The sequence below is a fragment of the Misgurnus anguillicaudatus genome, chromosome 23 (genome assembly GCF_027580225.2).
Source record: "Misgurnus anguillicaudatus chromosome 23, ASM2758022v2, whole genome shotgun sequence".
Taxonomy (NCBI): domain Eukaryota; kingdom Metazoa; phylum Chordata; class Actinopteri; order Cypriniformes; family Cobitidae; genus Misgurnus; species Misgurnus anguillicaudatus.
In genome coordinates, this window is record NC_073359.2 from 5,144,459 (window position 1) to 5,165,085 (window position 20,627).

The following is a 20,627-nucleotide window of genomic DNA, read 5'->3' on the forward strand; positions in this document are numbered from 1 at the left end:
GAACGTTAGGAAAACGTTCTCAGAACATAAATTTGTTATGTAAACTGTATCGTCGTAACCTTTTGTGCATGTAAACACTTACTCATTTTATAAACTAATGTAGGGAATATGGAATGAAGGTATGGAGTTATTTCAGACACCGCCCTAAACATTTCGTAATACAGTTTAAAACACAGACAGACATTTTTAGAATAGCAGAAGATGCAACAACAGATGACTACATTTACCTTCATGTTTACCGTAGTAGAGGTTATAGCCAGCTTATGAAGTTAGTTTTGAATTCATGTTTTCTTTAAATTACAAAGAAAATATTATTTTCATTCTCTATAATCAAATAGCCTTGGAAAAAATACCCACTTGCATGGACAGATGAACCTTTACAACACAAAGAGCTTCCTTTAGTGGCAACCCAGGCTCATTGGAAATACGTTACTCTGCCTACATTTTTGCAAAACATAAAATACGTAGCTGAAAGTACAGTTCCCTGTGAAACGTCCACTAGAGGCGCTATGTGGTATACAGCGAGTCATACTTGGCCCGTATCAGATGCATGTTTATTAACGTTTATAAAAGGGACAATATTAATAAAGGATGTTCAGACTTGTCATCATACACTCATTTTGAAATCAATTAGTAATTATTTCCATGTTTTTGAGGTGCCAAGAGCACATATCTTCTGGATCGCACTTCCTCGAGGTCATCGCACTTACTCGAAGTAAGTTACCGAAAGAGTATGGTATTGCCTCGCAAACGGAACAATTTTTAATAAAAATGCATTTGTATGTTTTCGTTTAGTGTGTTTTGATGAAATTAAACGGCAGGGAATCGCACAATAATGATATCGCGTTGATTTCGTAATACGTACCAAACCGCACAAAACTAACGTTATATGGCAAACTATTCTTGAACAGCCAGACCAAATATTTTACATGGGTCTACGTGTCTCACTACCGAGCCTCGAGTAGGCTATGAGTTGTAACTGTTAATCCGAATAGATAATATCAAAAGATAATAAAGTTTTGCCAGAACGTAACGATATGTACGTTTCAGTCAGGTGATTGTTTTATGTACTCGGTGAAACGTACAGCAAGTTAGTGAGCAGTGGACACCCGGCTTATGGTATTGCCTCGCAAACGGAACAATTTCCCAGCAAACACAGAACGTTCCCCTAACGTTAGTTTTTGGTTATATTTTGGTTATTTTTTTGGGAACCAAAAACTAACGTTCTGGGAACGTTATTTTTAGGTTTTATTTTTTGCAACCATAAACTAACGTTCCCATAACGTTGTCGGGTGGTTATTTTTAAATAACCTAAAAATAACTTATACACGTTATTTTTTGGTTCTTTTTTGGTTCTTTTTTTTTTGGAACCATAAAATAACGTTCCCATAACGTTGCAGGGTGGTTATTTTTAAAATAACCTAAAAATAACTTATACAGAACGTTATTTTTTGGTTCTTCTTTGGTTCTTTTTTAGTTGGAACCATACTATAACGTTCCCATAACGTTGCAGGGTGGTTATTTTTAAAATAACCTACAACTAACTTATACAGAACGTTATTTTTTGGTTCTTTTTTGGTTCTTTTTTTGGAACCATAAAATAACGTTCCCATAACGTTGCAGGGTGGTTATTTTTAAAATAACCTAAAAATAACTTATACAGAACGTTATTTTTTGGTTCTTTTTTGGTTTTCTGGAACCATAAAATAACCTAAAAATAACTTATACATAACGTTCTCTAATGGTTATATTTTGGTTATGTTTTTTTTTTAGGAAATGAAGTGAATGCATAATAAAACCCATCATTCCTTTAGTGTGCACGTCTAATATGCGCGTGCTTGTCTGCACGAGCTTACCGCCTTCTTCACGAGTACCCGCTTTATCTTGTGCTCAGGAAAAGTCGTTAATTTAAAAAATAACGGTCCTTTCGTTTTTACCTCAGAGACTAACATTATTTTAGCGGTTCTTTTGCCTCTTTCTTGATTTAGTAACTTAAATATGTGAGAAGAAATATATATACGAGTGATTTCCAATCGATTTGAGGTGAATTTGAGGAGAATATAATGTTAGAAACTTTTTATTGTTGTAAAAACGGATAGCCGACTAACTGTGGTAAGATCTTTTAACCTAAAGTGACTGATTTATTTCTCATTGCGTTTTAACTTCAGAGTATATCATTCTAGCGATTTCTTTTTTGTTTCTTCAATAGAAGCTTAAATATGTGAAAACGAAAATATATTTTAATTATTTCCATGAAGAGAATATGAAGTTAGAAGCTTTTGATTATTGTAAAAACTGAGAGAGAGATGCTGATTGTTGTTACTTAATAATGGAGAGGCGGCTGCTGTAAGGTCTGTTAAACTAAGTGAATTACATGTTTATATATTTTCAATAAATATCTGTTTTAACTCTTCTTTATTGTGTTGAAGTCACTATTATATATTTGATAAAATATAATGTTATCTAAATACATAATATGTGATGTGTTGAGGTATTTTTATATAAAATAACCTGTGTTATATAATGGTATAATATTTTAATAGACATTTTTTCCAGTAATAGCATAATTTAATTATTATAGATTTTGTATTAAATAAATTATTTTATTCCTCCTTATACGTCTGTGCAACAGTACGCTGAAGAAGGGCGCTCAGCCCGAAACGTTCGTTGTGGGCGATTAAACGCTATTTTTGAAGCTTGAACTGTGAGTGCTGTCCCTTTCTTACATTTTATTCCTCCTTATACGGAAATGTGTTTTACTTATTTTAGATAGATATGATAGATAAAAACCAACCAAAACACAGCATGGGATGTACTAATAGACGTGCCGTACTTTGGTAAGCCTTCACTTCTTCACTGAGGCTGGAGTCTTGCGCGCTCTGTCAGTGCGTGCACGGAGCCGCGGCAACGCGCCCTCGCGCCCTGGTGAGATCATTTTTCACTCCATGTCAGCTGTGCATTTTCCAAGGTTTGTTTTTGGTTAGCCAGGAAAGTTTTCTTTACAGAAATAGAACGTTGTTTTTAGGTTATTTTAACGTTTTCCTAACGTTAGGAGAACGTTCTCCTAACGTTATTCTAACGTTCTCCTAACGTTATTCTAACGTTCTCCTAACGTTAGTTTTTGGTTCTCAAAACGTTCCCCTAACGTTAGTTTTTGGTTCCCATAACGTTATTTTCCAAGGTTTGTTTTTGGTTAGCACGGAAAGTTTTCTTTACAGAAATAGAACGTTATTTTTAGGTTTTTTTAACGTTCTCCTAACGTTATTCTAACGTTCTCCTAACGTTAGGAAAACGTTAAAATAACCTAAAAATAACGTTCTATTTCTGTAAAGAAAACTTTCCTGGCTAACCAAAAACAAACCTTGGAAAATAACGTTATGGGAACCAAAAACTAACGTTAGGGGAACGTTTTGGGAACCAAAAATTGTTAGCTGGGTTATAATAAAAATGCATTTGTATGTTTTCGTTTTTTGTACAGAGCCTCGAGTAGGCTATGAGTTGTAACTGTTAATCCGAATAGATAATATCAAAAGATAATAAAGTTTTGCCAGAACGTAACGATATGTACGTTTCAGTCATGTGATTGTTTTATGTACTCCGTGAAACGTACAGAAAGTTAGTGAGCAGTGGACACCCGGCTTCAATTACCCTGGTACAAAAAATATATTTTATTGACCCCCATAATCTCAATTGATCTGTTCTTTTATGACCCGGATCATATTTATCTGGCCATTCAACTGGGTTTTAAATGTTAATATTCCCTCGCAGTCTGATCTCAAATCAGCTAGCGCGGTCTGCGGTGAGTTAAAGAACGCTGCAGGTTCAGTAACATTCAGCGGTGAGTTTACGCTCAAATGCGGGTAAAACAACATTCAGAGAGGAGTTTTATTAAAACAGCGATCATCTGCAGGTAAAACAACACTCAGAAGTGACTTTAACAACGCTCCACGGCGCGTGAGAGTAGCATTTTAAGCGTTTTCTGCTCATCTAACTGTTCCCAGACAGCACGTTCAGTCTTACCGACGTCGGCAATTGGAGGGCACCAGCGGCAAAGTGTCGGTTGGGGTTTTTCCCCTGCACACAGAATAAAAGTAGGTAAACGATCGGCGCGATGAGTCTGCAGCCGGAGATCGGCAGAGGAACCGCGAGCAACCTTTATGCCGACCGCGCCTCTTTTTTTCTTCACTAGATCTACGCAGTTGTTGGTCCACATCAAGCCGGCAGTGTAAGCGCGAAGGTATGTTGATTAAATATGATTGTGGAAATGTTTTCGATAAACGGATGACAGAAATTGGCGTCGGAGGCAACGTTACATGTTTTTAGACTGCGAGTTTAGAGTTTGTTGTTATAACTGTTGACTTGGGGTGCGTTTCCCAAAACCATAGTTGCTAACCTGTTGTGTTAGCAACTAGTTGGTTGGCAATGGAAAATAAGCAACATGGTTTTGGGAAACGCACCCCTGGTTAGTTATTATTAATATGTTCGCGTATTAAATATTTTTCAGTGAGTTGTTTTAGACAGTATTTTTGACGTGAGGGGATCGTTCGGTAAACAGTTAGGTAAACGGTAATAAATTGACGGACTGTCTTTTGTCTACACAAAAATGACATCTGTCATTTTATAATCTGGACCCCTTACACTCTAAATGCATTTTTAATGATTTTGTCTAAGTGACATGCTTAAAATTAAAGGCAGCTCTTGTTGTGCGTTTTTATGGTAACGTTAAAAGTAGACCTGTCAATCAAAGAGCTAGTTTAGTACAAGTGCACAGCCACTGTAGACAGTCAGACAAAGTGGTTATTAAGTAATAAAGTGATAGGAAGTAAGTGTTTTTGGACACACACCTATTCATAAAAAAGAGCCTTTATTTAACCTTTGTAATTTAGGCAAAATAAAATGTCTTTTCTGTTTTTTTCACTCAGGTAAATACGATGAAGGCATGGCTTGGTGGCCTCCAGAACCTTTTACAGCCCACGTGATCAAATAGCTTGCGCGCGCATTTCGGCCACGAAAGTGTTGTTGTTCCCCAGTGGTTCTCTAACCTGTTAGCAACTCAGAAAGTTTATTAAAACGGTTACCCAGCATCAAAATGTCTGGTTGTTGCGTTTGGTTGCACTAATATAATATACTAATATACGTATATATGTATCTGGCCACTTTATATTTGGCCATCTGCTAATGTCTTCTATCCACTCCACTATAGTACACGGATCTGGTAGATGTGTTGAAAAAGTTGATAAGTCAACTTTTTAAAATAACTTTGTCTGTGTTACTTCACTGCTGATTCTTACCATACTTCCGTTGCCAAACTGCGTGCACCTACGTTGCCACATCATCATTGTGTACAAAGAGTAAAAGGGTCTATAAAGACTCATACAAAATACTCCAAAGTTTTTTCAAGAGGACATCACCCAACCCATCTAAAGGATGAAAACAATACTCTTGTTGAATACTACATGAGACAAGTGAGAGTGGGGGGATATGTTGTTCTGATGTTACTCATTGTACTTTCTATGTTCGATGTGATCAATATGAAAACTAATCTTTGTAAAAACTTTTCATTTACAGACCATCCTGACTTAGATCACCATCACCACCATCATCCCCTGCATCGTGCCCTTCATCAGACACCCAAAATGCACCACAAACATCACAGGCGAAAAAGAAGAAAACGCACAACAAACCTTCCAAAAAACCCTCCTCCCCCTTCCCTCCTACCTATGGCTGGAAACAACATAACAGTTGGCAAGTTGAATTAACTATTTTGACCTTAAAGGCTTATTTTTTTATCTTATTCGCTGTATCCCCATAGTTGGGTGGGTGCATACATGCTCCTTTCATCTCTGTGCGTGCCGTGGCTCTGTCTGGTGCGCCCACCGCTGGCTTAGCTTTGCACGGTGACTTGGGGTGGATGGCTCCAGCTGGCGTGCTGCTCCCAATAAGTGACAAGGTGATGCCAACTTTTTCCTGTTTGTGTGTTGTGATTTGTGTGGTCGCGGCATGTACGAATAGCAGGGTCATGTGAGACACAGCCATCTATTGATCATGTACATGCGGGGAGCTGTGTTCTCGGAGGGCGGGGCCCGGCTACTTGGGTGCAGTGATTTGCTAGCAGCACCTGAGAAACCCCCGGTGAGGAGCAGAGAGTTCGGTCAGAGTTGTGCAGTTACTCTCCCCGGGTGGCAAGTGCTTCGCCTTCTGAGAGTGTGGTTCCCAGTATGTATACTGTTAGGAGATGGCTGTGTCATGACCTTGTTGTTTGTGCACGGTGTGACTAAACAAATCACAACACATAAATAGGAAAATGTTGCTGTTATTTTGTCACTTATTGGGAGCAGCATACTAGCTGGAGCCATTTACTTCAGGTCTTTGTGCTCAGATGGGCTGGCGGTGGGTGCGTCGGACGGAGTTGCGGCGCGCGCAGAGATGGGGGGGTGTGTGTGCACTTATCTAACTCTGGGGGTTACTGTGAATGAGCTAAAATCCCAAAAAGTCAGCGTGTTCCTTTAAGTTTCCATATGTCCATTAGAAAATTGAAGGGATAGTTCACCCAAAAATGAAAAATAATGTCATTAAGGACTCACCCTCATGTCGTTCCAAACTTGTAAGACCTCCGATGTTTTATGTTTAGTCCGAGAGCTTTCTGGCCCTACATTGAAGATCTATGCACGGTGTGCTGTCCATGTCCAGAAAGGTGGTGAAGGAACATAATCAAAGTTGCCATTTGACATCAGTGGGTCAGTTGGAATGTGTTGAGGCATCCAAAGGACATCTTGGTCCAAAAATGACAAATTTATTCAGCATTCTCTTCTATGTCTATTGTGTAGCGCATGTGTCTGACTAAAGTCTTGTGACGCAGATGGCGTGTTATCCTCAGATATGTTTGTGAATTTTTTTCACATTTACAGCATTCGTCTCCCTCAGACTGTAAACGAATCTTGGGCGCACAAAAAAAGCGGGGACGCACCTAATAACACATCAGCCACGTTGTACGTCAGCTGCGTCACTGCAGTCATGTGACTTTAGTCTTGTGCGCGTTCAAAACAGAACCGGAAGAGAAGACAATGCTGAATGATGTCGTAATTTTGTCATTTTTGGACCAAAATGTACTTTCGATGCCCCAACACATTCCAACTGACCCACCGATGTCAAATGGCCACCCTGATGATGCCCCTCCATTACCTCTCTGTTCCTGGACAGCACACCGTGCATAGACCCCCAATGGAGGGCCAGAAAGCTCCCAGACCAAATCTAAAATATCTTAAACTGTGTTTCGAAGATGAACGGAGGTCTTACCCTCATGTCGTTCCAAACTCGTGAGTCATTAATTACATTATTTTCATTCCTGGGTGAACTCTCCCTTCAATTACATGCTCATACTTTAATTATGCCTGATAAGAATTTGTAATATTTGTGTTTAAACATTTTTCGAATTTTAATCCTTGTTTTTAAATGGCCATGACAGTGACAAAAAGGAAGCAGCCTTCTCTAGCCCACCCAAGTTTCCATCAAAGGAGCAAGCCTAGTAAGACATTTTATGTGTATAATGCTGCACTTCTCATACAGCGAATATCAGATGTAGATATCTAAGGTGCAAATCTTATGGTTGATGTGCCTTTTTGATCATCTTTCTGTTGTAACCTTTTTTAATCTTCTTGAAGTGTCAGTAAGAAGAAAGCTGGCTAACCCTCCCACCCCTTGTTTAACTCCTCCAGCCCATCCCACATCATTGTAGAGTGAAGGTAAGTGTACCCTATATAGTAAAATGCATCAGGTCCCTAAATTCAAGCAGACACAATGTACTCCACAGGTCCACAGCACATACCATAGTTTGATGTTCCAGAGATATGATTTCTGAGTTTATATTAGTAGTGTGATCAGTAAACCAAGGTTTTCTGTCTTTCCAAGAGACTGCGGTTAATATTCAGAAAGAGGCGCAGAGAACTGAAGGCTTTCCTGACTGTAAGCCATTTAAAACGCAGACAATGAAAACACTGACACGTGTGTGTGTGTGTGTGTGTGTGTGTGTGTGTAGAAATGTGTGGCAATTACTCAGCCCACTGACATTAGTTTATCTAATTGTGATAAACTTGACTTACTGTTCACTCCAATAATTTCGTTTTTCTGTATTTTCTAGTGACACCGAATAATAACGAAGGCCTGTGTGCTTTGCAGCAGCCTCCACGTCACCCTCTTCCAGGGCTCCGTCAGAGGACTAACGATAGTAAGATATTTTACATGTAATGTATGAATCTGCACTTTTTACTCAGAACATCATACTGAGGTAGTAAAAGAATACATTTCAGAATAATTCAATAGCAAATGAATTAGGGCCAGATTTTAAAATCAAGCTGGATCTGGGCCATTTGTGTTTTTTCCATTTAAGTGATTACATCAGTGAATGAGGACCTTCTTCGTACTGAATGTAAGTTTCCGTTAAATATGTGATGCAAAGACCCTTTTACAGCCCACGTGATCAAATAGTTTGTGCGCGCATTTTGGCAACGGAAGTGTTGTTGTTCGCCAGTTATTCTAACGTGTTAGCAACTCAGAAAGTTTATTAAAACGGTTTCCCAGCATCAAAATGTCTGGTTGTTGCGTTTGGTTGTACTAATATAATATACTAATATACGTATATATAAAGAGTTTGGTCCCAAATAACACCATTTTTGAAAAAAAATGAGTTGCTGCCAGAATCAGTATTATATCAGGTCAATATTAAAAAGTAAATTCTTAATTTTAAGCAAAATCCAATATACGCCGTTTTATTCTGTCATCTTTTCTCCCTTTTTTCCCAAAACGCAATAAACGCCACTCCACCTTTTCTACAGAATGCAATAAATCAACTCCACAGATTGCAGCGCACCATTGCAATGTAAACAAACAATGGCGGCGCGTTGAGTACATGGAATCCTAGTTTTCCTCATCTACTTTGCACTTCGTGATCAACAAACAAACAAAAACAAAATAATACTTTAATAGCATTGATAAACCTGTGATGGTTTTCTGTGACGGGAAAGAAACGTAAGCCATCAACATCTAATAATTTACGCAAGAGACACTCGGGAGACGGGTGCTTGTTTGCCCGGGCCGACAACATCAAGTTTCTGTCATGCAAACACATTGACCCCAGGGGATCTTATGAAAAACTTTCCATAATTTTACTCAAAGTCAACGAAAATCGAGCAGGACCAAAACATTTTATAGCTGATCGCTGTGAAACACGTTAAGCGACGACGTCAAGTATAACCGCATCAATGACAGTGTTCTTAATATCACAAAGTAAGTGTTTTGATTAATGCCATTAATGTTTATATTTTTAATTGGTGTATACCACTAGTCAACTAAATGAATAACATGGCAAAGATGAATGCACATTTATAAAGGCTATTGATTCAATAGATTTATAGCATTTTGAATAAAAACTTGTCATGAATTTATTGCATTTTGTGGAAAAAATAATCTGTTTTTATAATAAATCTTTGAAAATCAAGTTATGGATTTGAAAATTTTTTATGTTTTTATAACCTACAGATGCTATGTGAAAGTTTGTAACAGAAAATAGTGGTTTTCATCTTGTCACTTTCTTGGTATAGAAAACACTTTTTTAACAAAGTTTGTCAAAATGGGATTTATTGGGTTTTGGAACCAAACTCTTCATATGTATCTGGCCACTTTATATTTGGCCATCTGCTAACGTCTTCTATCCACTCCACTATAGTACACGGATCTGGTAGATGTGTTGAAAAAGTTGATAAGTCAACTTTTTAAAATAACTTTCTCTGTCTGTGTTACTTCACTGCTGATTCTTCCCATATCTCCGTTGCCAAACTGCTCGTGCATACGTTGCCACGTCACCATTGTGTACAAACAGTAAAAGGGTCCATTGGGTCTTTAAACTTGTGGCTGTAAGCGCACTTGAAAAGTTTGAGAGCAAAAAGCCTACATACTGTTTAGCAGTTTCACAATCTAATTTTATCATTTCATAGTGACAACCGTTAATTGGCAGCAGGAAGATGAATATGAAGGGCTGGGCTCTCCTGAACATAAGCTGTTTAGCATGCAGATCAAGAACACACTGAGACAGGCACACACACACAATACACAGCGCACACACAGCACAGTCCTACATAAAATGGGGAATGACAAAAATGACAGAAAAAGTTTTAGAACCACTGCTGTGGGGTCACTTATTTAGCTCTGTTAGTTGGACCTGGGTGATGCTGTTCTTTGTGTAACGGGACTTTTTCTGTATTTCCTAGTGCCACAAGATGATTGGCAGCAAGACACACCCAGTGATGAAGGGATGTGCTCTCCTTAAATCACAGCCTATTCATCAGGTACTCCTGAGTAAGTCCTACAATGTGTTGAAACAACATGATTTTATTTTTTGCAAAATGCTCTGACTTTTCTGAATTGTCTTTTTAGAAACCATCCACGAAGATATATAGACTTTTGTGCTGTCTTATTTTTTTCTGTTGCTTTATTATTACATTTTTTTAGGTGCTGTGTTAAGAAATCCTGCCTACAAAGTTCCACTGAGGCTGATATAAAGATGACTGTGAGAAACTGGCTGCGGCTGTCTGAGCAGAGACAGGAATGGGGGCGGCAAAGGCGGGACAAGCAAGCATCTTAAGTGAAATAATTGATTGGACTGATTCTGGAGTATGACTTATTCTGGAGGGAATTTCTTATTTTTGTTGCAGTTTGCTATGGGACGGTTTCAAGGACAGGGATTAGACTAGTTCTAGACTAAAATAAATGTAAGAGCTGTCCAAACTGAAAACAACTTGCACTGACATCATAAAATACATCAGTGTCTTTTGTGATGCTTCAAAATGCACACAAGTAATGTTTTTATTAAGACATGTTATTAAAACTAGTTATATTTCAGAATTAAACTAAGGCCTAGTCCCGGTTTAAGATAATCCCTGTCCGGGAAACCACCCCAAAGTGTAATTTGTGGAGTGTTAAAATAAATGAAACTGCCTTTGCAAAAACAAAGTAAAAAAAATTTCCAGATGCCCTTCTGTTTTGTTATTTCTCCTGGAAAACTCACTGATCCATTTTTTTATGTTAGACTGACATTTACCAGGTTGTCAGATTGTGTATGAAATACACCCTACACATAACAATCACTTACTTTCAATTTAACCTTTTTTTGTCATAAAACCTGGCAACTCAAAAGGAAGCGGCTGCAGACTGCGCAGCCACGGACGGAGTCTTGCATGCAAGTGGGCTAGTTGCCTACTTCTCCACTAGCTCTTGTCAATCTGTTAGGGAAGAAATTTTATGATTAACACAACATAAACTGTTATTGAGGGTTGATTGTTGTTGATACACAATATGAAATGAGTTAGCCTGCAGGGGTCTCCAACATTGTGAGCAAGGGCTACAACAATATGTATAAAACATTCTGGAGGGCTACTTTTTTATTTATTCTACTCAAAACTTTTTTGTTTTACTTACTGATTTTATTTTATTTTACTTTTTGATATGTTTTAGTATTGTTTAATATGTTAACATACGTAAACCAAGCCAAGTTAATATAAAACATATGTATGTAATAAATAAATATTACAATTGAGACTAATAGAATGTGCTTGCACCATGGAGACCCCTGGCCTAAACAAATCAATTATATAACGGTGGGATCCTGACGCCTCGCTCCCTTTAACACTGGAACAGCTGCTTTATAAGCATGCATTGACGTTTACAGCGATGCAGCCGAAAATCAGCTGTGTTCAGTGGGAGAGCGAAGCGGATCGCGCCGCATATAGGTCATAATAATTAGGGCGGGTTTACGTTGGCTCACGGTCGGCGATCATTCTAATGCCACCATCTTCCCGATGTCTTGCCTATTAGCTACCGATCTCCATAAGACATCTCACCGAGGCACTTTATGTCGGGCAAGTACATGCGCCCCAACGTCGGTAAGAGCTAAATTGCTGTCTGGGTTAGCTTTGATTACCATGCTGGATGGTAAATAATTTTTATCAGAGGCTCGTTGATGTTAACAAATATAGATATAAATATACATTTTACTATACTTCGATTGTGTTTGATTAATTTATGTGTTATATGATTATTAATTTGTTTATTTAAAATCCTGTAATTTAATAACTCTGACGTCATCGAACGTCATTTTTTTATCGTAGTTGACCTTTGAGTATGAAAGTTAAGGGGCAGTCTGATGTCTACTCTACTGCTAAAAACTACTAAGACCAGCATAAGCTGGTTTTAGCTGGTCTCCCAGCTTAGTTTTAGCTGGTATTGCTGAGGGCTATTTCATAAAACTCGCTTGGAAAAGCGAGGATTAAAGTTACAAACTCGACTTGAATTAACCTAACAAATGAGGCGAGGCTAAAGCGGTTTCAAAAAAGGCAAATGAAGCTTACGCAATCCAACTTATGTGATCCAGATGTCCCTAGTCAAGATAATTGCGCGTGCACGCTATTCTTGAGCAGCCCTAGAGGTCGAGCGTGGATCAAATCGATCAAAGTTAAAGAGAAAGCAGTAATTTTTGGTAAAAATGTATGAAAATGTACTACTGACTGAAAATTATAATACTACTGCAATAAACAAACCCATAAAATAGTTGGAAAGTCCTTATGGATTAAATCCTTGCATGCAGAAACTAAATTTAAATATATTGTCTTATTTTAAAGTGATCACATGAAAGAATGAAATACCGTCAGAAATGATGGCCTAGTGGTTAGTGCTCTCAGTAGCGCATGCGGGGATCCGGGTTCGATCCCCGTCAATGCTTATGTGGCTATGCTTTGCTAATTTTTATATACTGTACTTTTTAAAAATAACACAAATCTTAACCTTTAAAAGACAATTTGTAGTTTACTAAGTAACCTATATAATACATATTTAGCAGATGAATGATTTTAATACATTTACAGTAACTTTAAATGTAACTTAAATGTATTTATTTTTTATTTGGGGGTACATTTCAAAAGCAGCAACTTGAGTGGACAATAAAGTAACAGGTGAAAATAAAATATAAATATATTGTTCATAAGAAGTGTAGTTGATTTAAGCATAATCATATGCTAGAAGAAGTGTCTAATCTCATAATGTTAGCTGCCAAAGATGTTGACTGGCAATGAGGAGAGCACTGGCATCTATCAGCAGCACAGCTTTACTCCTGCAGATGAAGTGTGTTTGAAAGAAAAAAATGGGGTCACTGAGAGCATGGTGGGTGAACAGCATATGCATTTCTGAATTTACAGTAGTACAAGAAATGATTGTGTAAAATCATATATGTTACACATATTCTTGACCAATCATTATTACTTGACATGTTACTCAAAACATTTTTGATGGCAAATAATGTGTGCGTTATAGAGCCACAAGTCATCATGTTAAACCCTGGGAGTATGAGAGATTTTAAACCACTGGGTTATTATCACACTGTTTAAAAAATTAGCTGTAGTTATGCAGCTGTTTGCCAGTAACTTATGTAGATTTAGAGGTTTATTGTTTGCTGGCAACAGTTTGTTCAGAGTTGAATCAACATTAAACATCAACAAGTCTATGATTTCACAGCATAAAACCATAAAATAACAGCCTCATGCAAAGCACCCTGTGAACCAGAAATCCTCATGAACCTTTTTCTGTTGTTTCCTTCATATTTTGGTTCCCAGAATGCTTTGCATGAGGCTGTTATTTGGTGGTTTTGTTCTGTTAATAAAAAGACTTGTTAATGTTTAATGTTCATTTAAGTTTGAACAAACTGTTGCCAGTGGATAACGTGCATATAAATTTGCAGTAAGTTACTGGCAAACAGCTGACAGTAATACTGTAAGTTCTACATAATTTTTTAACAGTGTAGTGTTAGGTGTTGATAGATAAACAGAGTTTTATGAATGGTTACAGGGTGAGGATCAGTTGAAGAAAAGCCTGAGGTATAAGCACATTATACTGTAAGTCTAAAGTAGCCTTGTGAGCTGAAAAAGTATTGTATGCAGGACACTAACAATCTTCTCTGTGATAAAAAAAGAATTTTAACTCATTACAACAAAATGCCAAGAGCATACCATCACATAATTATATTGTATTCCTTCAGCCATGCAGACACCATATATTTTTTTATTTCAAGAAAAATTTAACAACTAGAGAAAGATACAAATACTGTAGATCTTTAAAATAATGTGCATTTTTATGCACACCAAGCATAAAAATTAAATGACTGTACTTGACTTTTGTGTGTTGTATATTTAAATTAAATTTCCTCTTTGTGTGACAGACAATCTTAAAAAAAAAGATATATATATTTCATCAATACGTTGCAATTATATTAATTTAGATACATCTTAAATTTGTTAATGAACTATTATCCTTAGTTAAGATTATCATTTATATTCAACATTTGATAGGCCTATATACCATATTATGAAACACATGTCTATATTTTATTAATTATTATTGTAACAAAATGTATCAAATTTAATATATAAGTTTATTTTCTTTCATTGTTAGATTAATAGTGGATAATAAAGTCAAATAAAATGTCAAAGAGTCAGCTGTAATATCATTGCATTTACATTTCAGTGTTAGTGGAAGTCTAGTTAAGCAACAACTGAGGCTTAGCCTGACAGTTAGCCTGCTCCGGACCAGGCTAGTTTGCAAGCATAAGTTTCCATAGTAACCGGGGTTGAACTAGTTCAAGTTTGTTTTATGAAACGAAATCCACCGGCAATAAGCCAGACTTAACAGAATAAGCCTGGCTTATTCTGTAATCTAGTTTTATGAAACAGCCCTCTGGTGTAGCAAGCTGTGTTTTGGTCACCTTGACCAGCTGATCCACCAGCTTGTAGGTTTGCCAGGCTGGGAGGACCAGCTTAAACCACCTTAAACCAGCTACCAGCTTATGGTGGTCTTAGCTGGCTTTTCCGGTAGGGAATATCAAAATTAGATAACTTAATTCAATAAATTGTGTCGTGTAAAAGTTAATCCTGCAGCAAGATACAGGGAAATGCAAGATTTTCAGTAGTGATATACCTATATTACACTAGCTCGCAACTAAGTTATTATGTTGACTTGTGTGTGTGAGTGCGTGTGTGTATTATTAGTTATTTATTTATTTTCTGTTTATGTCCTTCAAATTTGCAAGCTTCAAACTCTTTATACCCCCACCACCACAAACAAACCAAAAACAAAGGCACTTTTAATAGTCACATGTGTTTTGTTAAACTGTACTTGTCAGTCTCACTGTAGCACTCTCTGTTTACATTTATATTTGTTTTATCTGTTGTTCTCTTTGTTGTGAGTCTTTCTGTCTGTTTGTGTTTCTGCCCATCAACATGTCCATTCATTCAGAGCTCCAATATCATCTCATGATCTTGGATAACTTGGTTGATGGTCAAGAACTGAAGGATGAGCTCCAAAGTCCTGATGACACTCTTGGTGAGCTGCAAGAAGAGGAAGCAGCAGCGCCAGTGAAGACACCTGAGCCGAGGGTGCATTAGAGAAAAGAGACATTGATGGGAAATATTGTCTATGCAAGGCAGGGAGCTACACTGCGACCAAAATGGTCGCATATGCGACCTTTTGAACTGCCGTTGCGACCCTAATTTTTAATGGGTCGCAAATGTGCTACCTAATGTTTTAGACAACACATCCTCACTCCCAACTCGTAACATATTGACGCTTGGTCAGGAGCCCTTTGCGTCAATACTATACGCACAGGGTACCCCTTTAGCGTTATTTTTTGACGTCCTGGGTTTCCCAATGACTTCTATAGGAACGCCTGCGGCGTTGACATTTGACGTGTTAAGCACGGGTAAAATGAGAACAAAAATAGGAATAAAATAAGCATAAAAATAAAGAATTTGCTACAATAAATTAGTTATGGCAGGGATTGTCATACTGTTTTTAATGTGCTGCGATTATGTTTGGTTATTCAATGATTAATCATTGCAAACGCAATGCAATGCAATTAACATTTTACACATTTTTACATTATATTTATTTAATTGTTTGTTTGTTTATTTATTTATTGGTTGGTTGGTTGGTTGGTTTATTGATAGATTTTTATTTTATTTTTTTTATTAATAAATCCAACAATTACTACCGCTGACGTCACTGTAAGGCGCGATCCATTGCGATTTTACACTTGGTAAGTAGAACAGACATCAATATAGACGGGAACAATCCTTAAATTTGCGTAGTAATAATCGTTCAATCACGGTAAAATTTTGTGTTTAGAACCTTTAGAAGTGTCTCACGGCATTTCGTGATTTGGTCACGAAATTTAATCTATTTATTCGTGGCAGGAACACGTTTATTTCGTTATTTTCGTAATTCCAGCACGTTTTTTAAACTAATGTATTTCAATTGGATGGATCTTTCGTGCATATAGCACGATTTTTTCTGCCAGTCGGGCTGCAGTAGGGAAGCTAAACATTTATTCACAAGATCTTATCAAGACTGCAATATATAAGAATAAATAGGAATCGGCAACAATTAACGATCTATGCCAGCGCAAGTCAATATTTATCTGGTCATTTTCAACTGGTTTTTAATGTTAAAAGTCCCTCGCAGTCAACAGCTGTTTCCGGTGAGTTCTCAACTGCAGGATCAATAGCATTCAGCAGTGAGTTTAACAACGCTCAAATGTGGGTAAAATAACATTCAGAGAGGAGTTTTATTAAAACAGCGTTCAACTGCATGTAAGACAACCTTTTAGAGGTGAGTTTAACAACGCTCCACGGCGCGTGAGATTAAGTATTTTAAGCGTTTTCTGATCATGTATTGCTTATTAGACGTGATGCATGCTGGGTGTTAAATAATTTTTATCAAATGATCGTTGATGTTAATAAATATAGATCTAAATATACATTTTACTAGTGTTCGATTAATTAATAAGTTGTTTAATTATTAATTTGTTTATTTAAAGTCCTGTAATAACTGTGACGTCATCGAATGAGACGAAGGTCAATGGCTGTTTCAACTCGGAAGTTGAGATGAAGGTAATTCTTACATTTACAGAGCAAAAAATTTTAATCGTAACAATAAGTTGTGTTTGGAACATTATAATGTATACGGTAGCAATCTTAGGATGGTAAATAATAGAAGTCATTAAAAATAACTTCGTTGCACCACATATGCAGTAGGCTAATAGCAAAATAGCTATAATTCATTCTGTCGCAAATAAGGTAACTAATCATGCAAGATTCAGGGAAATGCAAGATTTCAGTAGTGATATGTTACCTATATTACACTAGATCGCAACTATTAAGCCAATTTTAGTCAACATAATCAGACGAAGAACAGTGTTGCCAGATTGGTTTGTTTTCCAGCCCAGTAATTATTTAAAATCCACACAAAATTATACAATAAACGGTCAGATATGATCTATAATAAAACAATACAACTTAATTCATAACAGCACCAATTGGGAATCATGTTTTAATATGAAATTATGAATAATTTAATTGCTCTTTCAGAGATTACATAGGAGCCTACAATTTACATTGCAACTGTAAAATTATTTTCCATTTCTGTCCTCTCCCTAATAATTTAAAAATTCCACCTGCCCAAACCCTTTTTATTGCACATAGTAGCCTACAACCCAAAACCAACCAAATGGGTGCAAAACTTCCCGTTTTACCAGACTGATGAAGAATACTGGTGAAAATGTAATATGTATTAATCTAAAAAGTTTTTTTCTCTCTCATCAGGTCCTTTTAGTATGTTTACCTTTGTATTTGTTTTGTCTGGTCATCTTTGTCTATCTGTTTGTATTTGTGCATATTTAGTCATGACAAGGCCCATATCTGGTAAGCAGGAAAACTTTCCATGTCTGCTTTGCAAGCTTGTCCACCAAAAAAAGTCAGGTCACTGGATAGCCAGTGGGGGAAATCTGTCCTTAAAAGCAGAAATGCTGGGCGTATAATTAATTCTGCCTGTATTGCAGTAAGTGAAAGTGTTCATATTTCAAATGAAGTGCGCATGTTTTTCACATAATATAAGACTAGCACTAGGGATGCACCGATACCACTTTTTAGGAATATGAGTACGAGTATTTGCATTTTAGTACTTGCTGATACCGATACCGAGTACTTAATAATAATAATTAAAAAAAACATGATTTAAATTTACAGGTAACAGCTTTAGTCATATACTTTAACAAAAAAACAAGGGACTAGTTTTACAGTTTGTTGTAAACTCTGCCTCTTTGGACAACACAAGAGGCATTAACCCCTTACACGCTGCTCAAACATAGACATTTCTCAGACCGTGGTATTGATCCATGGTATGGGGGGACTTTTAACGAGTACTTTAGAAAATGTGGTATTGAGGCCGATACCAGTATTGGTATCGGTGCATCCCTAACCAATATGGTCTGGCTTTTACAAACATAGGCTTATTTCATACATGGAAGAATCCATATTTAGCTAAATTGTGTTGAAGAGTATCAATAAGTTGTGTTCGCTGTCAAGTATTAAGAAAGTTATAATGTCAATGGGAGAATGAGTCTGGAATTAACCATTGATTGTATCCACCTTATTTTTGATGTAAATGTTTGTGCCGCCATCTTTATGGTATCGTATTGCAAGGGACACGAGTGTGCTGTTTTGACTGTCTTTTTAATGTTTATTATGAAATTCAGGAAGACCGGTATAATTTTTACAGTTAGGGGTTGCCATAATAGCTGATACAAACACAGTAAATCTCTACAAAACATAATATGTTGTGTATGTATGTGGCACACGTGCACTCATGATCTTTATCCACACATCCATCCAGTAAAACCTTTCATAGTGCTAGTGAACAATAAACACAATAATTGTTCAAAAACAACTTCGAAAATAAGGTTACAGTTCAAAAGTCATATGTTTTATAAAAGAATCTTTTATGGTTACAGCTCATTTACTTTTTCATTTCAGGTGCGGAAACTTGAGGCTGTCGGATACAAGTCAATTGTATTTACTGGGAAACGGGATAAAAAGGACCTGCCGGAGAGCCTCGCCGTGGAGCTGCCAGAGAGCATCGTCATGGAGCGGCCGGAGAATCTCAACAAGGAGTCTGAGGCTGTATTTGCATTAAATCTTGTTCCTCTGTCCTCTAGACTCTCTCCAACCTCTCTTGCTCCTATTACTTTTACAACTATTTTCCTCCACTTTCTTTCCCACCTCCTCTGACATGCTCACTATCACGTCTTTGCCTTTTCAAACTATACCATGGCTTCAAACTATACCATAAAGGGTTCCCCAAATCTAACCCTGGAGGGCCGGAGCACTGCAGAGTTTAGCTCCAACCCTGATCAAACACACCTGATCAATGTCTTTATGATCACTAGAAAATCACAGGTGGGTAAAATTTATTAGGGCTGGACCTAAACTCTGTAGTGCTCCGGCCCTCCGGGGTAGGATTTTGGGAACCCTGGAATAAAGGGTAACTTTTTTCCTATTACATCTTACTCCACAATTTGCTCCTAGTCAAATCTATCTTCATGTATATTGAATTCATTTACCTAACCAGGTAATTGTTAGCCAGTTCACAGTGTTTTAGAGGCCATTGTCCAAGGGCTGTGGTCAATATAAATTCCTGACTTAAGCTAAGAGGTCTTTGGGAATACCAACCCAATACATTTTGGTTGATTGACAAAAACAAGCACAAATTCATTTGACACTACTGGAAAGAACTGTATATCACTTGACATAAATAGGGACTCATGTGATTGTTACAAAGCATGGCATTCATGTCTTATTAAAATGTACTTTTTCTCTTCATCATTTCAGGTTGTCGATAAAATAACTGGGGAATTGATAAATAAGGTAAAATATTATTTATTAAGCTGAGTGCTGCTTGTCTCTGTGACTGTTTCTGAACTTTAAAAGATAATGTCCAGTTATTGATTAAAGAGTTAAAATAGTGTGTGTGTGTGTGTGTGTGTGTGTGTGTGTGTGTGTGTGTGTGTGTGTGTGTGTGTGTGTGTGTGTGTGTGTGTGTGTGTGAAAGCTGAATTGGAAGTTCACTGGTGACCGTGCTCTGTGTGGTAAGTTATGTTTTATTATCTTGTTACGTTTATTCCATTGCAATGCAGATTAGTGTGGAATGTGGAATGCTTGAAAGACTATTCCAGAATTTTGTAGATAAATGAGAGATTGATCTACCTTATATCTATTTAGAATATTCTTTTAACATCTTGGAATTTGTGATTGAAGTGGATACACTCAGGGTTCTCACGGTTCATGGAATTTCTGGAATATTATGGAATTTTATAGGTCTTTTACAGACATTGAAAGTCAGTCATGGAATATCAGAGATTTTTGTTTGTTGCTTTAAATTTCAGTTTCCATTCATGAAAATGTACTTCGCTTGTTAACTTGTGACGTAAGGAATAACATTTTTCAGGTCCAAGCCTCAGCTGACTACAATTTATTCTGATCATACATTTTGTTATTTATTAACCTAGCAGGACATCCACCCAATGCATTACAATAGTAGGAGTGATTAATAGGATCAAAATGCAGACACTATCCCGAACTGCCAGATCTGGAACACATGAAAACATGCAGTAATTGTTTAACTTACTCCACTTATATAAAATAGCTTAGTTACCTTAACAAATAGGATAATATCCTTAACTCACTAATGACAACTTAATA

At 37.0% G+C, this 20,627-nt stretch overlaps 1 protein-coding gene across 3 annotated transcripts in view; it reads right to left on the reverse strand.

The window, feature by feature from the left end:
* LOC129453072 (sialoadhesin-like) overlaps nucleotides 1-20,627 on the reverse strand; it is a 205,736-nt gene that overhangs the window by 126,942 nt on the left and 58,167 nt on the right. The gene's annotated exons all lie outside the window — the stretch shown is intronic.